General features: G+C 33.3%; 1 protein-coding gene across 1 annotated transcript in view; it reads right to left on the bottom strand.

Moving 5' to 3' along the window:
- Positions 1–4,651, bottom strand: part of LOC115875277 (protein fork head-like) — a 25,611-nt gene that overhangs the window by 20,302 nt on the left and 658 nt on the right. The window lies entirely within an intron of this gene.

The raw sequence follows: 4,651 nt of genomic DNA, 5'->3' as shown, positions 1-4,651 counted from the left end.
GATTAAGAAATCAAATAACTGCTCTTATTTACATAATTTTAACAGTATAGTGTAGAGACGAAATATGGTTAACATTTTTATTTTGCCAGTTTTTTTGGTTTTAATTAGAAGGAATAATTAAAATACTTCAATAGTCGGCGGATAAAGAATTACTAACGATCAATAAAGGAAACTTTTCAGATATTCTGCCTATTGAAGTCTGAAAAAAGAAGAGGAGGTAGGATGTCGACTGTGTCCGCGTAGTGAAGTAGAAACAAAAGGAAATTAAAGTAAGAAGAAGACTGAGAGATGAACCTTTGAAGGATTCATTAATAATCCTCGTCGGTAAATCAGAGACTTCTGTGAATTCCCGTTCGGATTCGGATGGCTTTTTCAGCCCGGCATCAATTAAAGACATCGTTTAGATTGGCCGTAGAAAATTTTGAGAACAAATGATCCCCTTTCTGGATATTTTATAGTCAACGATATACATAAATTCATGAAGACAAAATTAGCTCTTTTATAAATACCGGATGGGTCTTAAAAACTGGCTCACCCCTATAGCTTTTTTATTTTTTAGTGCTACTTAAAAATTAGTTGTAGTAGTAAAGTTGTAGTCATTTCCGGTGCAATAGGAAGTGACCAAAAACAACTGAATACGTCAATCAATCCTAATTTCTGGAATATACTAACATACCAAATCTCGTTTTTTTTTATCTGAAAACAAAAATAGTTAAGTTATAGGGGTGAGGTACTTTCGAGACGCACCCGGTACCTTTTTTACATAAAGGGTGACCCATTAGGGCTAGAAAGTCGAATATCATCGTTGTTGACAAATATATGAAAAAAAGGTTTTACATAAATGTAGCACGGTTTAAAAATGTTCGAATGTTGCACGGTTCCTTCGGTCACACACCCGCTTTATCCGACCCCTGAAAGCGACCCGAACAGTACAACGTAATAGACTCTTAAAGCATTAAAATACTAATGTCCTTTGGCATTTCCGGTATTTCCGGTAAAATTTTTGCTCAAGCGTTATTTTTCCTGTTTTAGTTTGTTCTCTTCTGATGGCCTTCCTGATTGCTTTCTTTTTAGCGAGCGCAAACCGTAAGTTCTTCTGGATAAGGATCTTGGTTGTACTTTAATATACTTGATTTTTTGACAATTTATTTAATATTTGTGTGAAATGTTTTTAAATGCTGTGATTATAAGGCAAAAATATTTGGCATGCATATCTTAAAAACAGTTTGTGGTATACGAGGTATTCCAAAAAAAGTAATGGACAAGGAATCTTCATTTTCCTGTACAAAATTGGATTCAACATGAAATTCTGCATATAGTACACTATTTGTATTTAAAGGAATATGCGGTATTGCCATACTATTTCTTATTTACTAAAACATTGGTTAAAAATAGCATGTCAGAAAAATGCTAAAAACCCGAAGTGAATTTAACTTAACAATATTTATCTACTTTCTCCTTAAGATCAAGAATAACAGAATAAATCCGTGAATGAAAACTCACATTACAAAAAAAATTGTTACTTTAAACAGAGTCTACATAAACCAATCAGCATAGATTAAATTATGAACTTTCAATTATATTATAAACATCGTAATTGAAAAGTTTAAAATAGGTCTTCTTTTTACTAGAATTCCATAAAGCTGTTTCTTTATTGTCTAGGCAATAATTTTCTAAAATTAAAAACTTTAAAATTACAATCCAATAGTTTCAGAACTTTTAATTGTTTAGCAACGTGTTATATAATATTTTGGATTAACTTAAAACCTTTCTACAATACGATCTAAAAAAACGGCGTCAAAGATGGCTGAGGAATGACAATCGATGATAATTTTGGCGAGGTCAAGCCCTTGATGTCATTTCCTTGGCCCTTACTCTTTCTTATTTTTTAATGGAACTTACTGTCAGTTGGCATTGAGTTACAATGATTTTTAAATGGCGTAGTTTAAAATTCGAGAAAAATACTTTTTTGGAAATTGATTGGAATGTCTGGAAATGTTCTATCCATTTCAATCTCTCTATAATTAATTATAATGATAGTTTTTTCTACCCTGTGGCTATTTGAATTATTAAATTTTTTATCTTTGAAGATGCGTGTCACCAAAAATGAGCTCGCGTGTCAGCACTGACACGCGTGTCATAGACTCGCCACCACTGCCATGGGGAGATATACATGGACATCACACGAAGGTTTGCAATAATTGATAATATGTATTTTTTGAGTTTAGTTTAAATAACCGTAGACACAGTAACCGTATAGTCTAAGAGCTAGCAACGTTTTCGAGAAAGTATTTTAAGACGTCTGGCTCTTTAATATATCTTTTACTATGCTCTGGAACAGCATGCGGCCAAGTCTGGCTGCCGATACCCGTTGCGTTCACTACTGCGCATCGGAAGAAGATCCTATATTTTTTTATTAATTTGGTTCTATAAATTCTAGTATTGAATATAAATCGAACATGTCTCCATAGCGCAGTGCGTAGGGTTTCCGACCACGAACCGATGATTCAGAGTTCGAATCCGGGTCAGGGCAAATACTTTTTTATTTTATTTTCGTTTATATTCTGATAGTAAAGCATTAAATAATTCTGGTAATTTAAAAAAAAACAAATATTTAATACTTTACTATCAGAATATAAACGAAAATAAAATAAATATTTGCCCTGGACCCGATTTGAAACTTTCAGAATCATTCTCTCGTGGTCGGAAACTCGCACTGCGCTAAGCAGCATTCGTATATCGATTTATAATCAATACTAATTGAAAAGACTAAAATATAGGATCTTCTTTCAATGCGCACTAAAGAACTGCAACGTTTACCGGCAGCCAGACGGGCCGCATGCCGTCTCGAAAGTATAAAAGGAGAGATATCAAGCCAAACGTCTTAAAATACTATTTTCCGACGTTGCTAGCTCTCGTACTAGTAGTAAAGTATTAGTACGGCAAAAAATAAGCACAGTGCGTTTTATTAGAAAAATTAGTAATTTCGCTGAGATAATTGAAGTTAATTTTTATAATTTATGGTGCAGAAAATTAAAATTACTATAAAATTTTAAACACACAAATATACAGAATGTACTTAAGTGTTAATATTGCAAATCTTCTATACACCCTCTGATATTTCAGGAGAGCGAACGTGCGACATTGAATAGTTTTTAAAATTTCAGAGAATATTAAAAAAATGTAAATTTTTTGAAAATTGTTTGCAGCTAAATCTTATAGGTGTGTTTCTGAGGTTAAAATATACTATCGGTTAAACATTTTCATTTATTTTCTCCGTGTAGAAAAAAACACTGATGTTAAAGCTCAAAAACATCAAAAATATATTAAAATTTGATTAAAACTTAAAACCGTTATTAATTCGCTATTAATTAATTATTTTTCCATACCGAAATGGAATGAAATATTGTCAATATTAGCGCATTAAGCACGTAAGCCCAATGTTGTAAATAATTTAATGTTGAATTAATATAAATCGAAATTCGCTGGCGGGCCGAAATTGCTATAGGGCCGAGGAAATGGTATTATTAATAATATTTTAATCATATTTGATATTTACACTGAAACAATAATTTATGACCATCCAGATAAAGCACCCTCTCAATAGAAAACATTCGTTTATAAATGCTGTCAGTACGTAATTATTTTGATTAACAACAACTGTTAAATAGGTTGTTTAAATTAATATATCGAATTTTATAAACCGAAGCTCTCTTAATGGACTCATTTATCGATAATTATTATTTCAAACATGTAGGCACGAATAATTCATCCAATTTAAAAGTAATTTCAGGTAAATAATAAAACACTTATTGATAATAAATTATCGTATCTTGCGTATATAGCGTATATTTGCGTTGCAACCAAACGTTAAAGAGCTTGTCAATGGCTTTTTACTAGTAATTATTACATTTTCAGGAAGTATATCTCCCCCTGTCTAAAATATAACAACTATTCAGAGGACATTTTAGTTTTTAGCAGATATGTCTAATATAACCGTTATAAGGATCTGGCGCAGGAATTTACTGCAGCAGTCCAAAGACTGAGATCTACCACTGTCTTGGATGGATACCGGGACATGTCGGCCTAGAGGGAAATGAACGTGCTGAATCCCTCGCCGAAACTGGCGCAGGCTTGCCATTTGTGGGCCTAGAACCGACATTTAGCGTGTCAAAAAATCTCGCAAGAGATAGGGTCTGTGAATGGGTTAGGGGTGCGACAATTCGGGACTGGTATGACAGTCCCAGAATGGAACATGCCAAGACAATTCTAGCAGGGCCATCCATACGTAGAACAGATGAACTCCTAAAGGCTGGTAGGAATGGAGTGCATACGCTCACTGCAGTATACACGTGGCCCGAGACATTTTCACTTTGACAAAATCATTAGGATGCTTGAGGAAATTTTTGACGAAAAAAAAAATTTGATAACCGATTTGATTATTTTATAAACTGCTTTAGACACAAACGCGTACTTTACAATACTGTTTCGGCTTTGAGATTTGAACATTTTGTTCTCGAGATATACGCTGCTAAATGTAGCGATTTGCTCGCACATTTTCTCAAATTGTTTTGAAATTCTATTAGAGATATCATTCTGCGGTTTTGTCAGTGGATTTTACAGCAATACGTAAACTGGAACGAAGTACCAA

Source organism: Sitophilus oryzae, unplaced genomic scaffold (assembly GCF_002938485.1).
Source record: "Sitophilus oryzae breed Bouriz unplaced genomic scaffold, Soryzae_2.0 scaffold_1360_pilon_pilon, whole genome shotgun sequence".
Classification (NCBI taxonomy): Eukaryota; Metazoa; Arthropoda; class Insecta; order Coleoptera; family Curculionidae; genus Sitophilus; species Sitophilus oryzae.
This window is presented reverse-complemented; position numbering and strand designations above follow the sequence as displayed.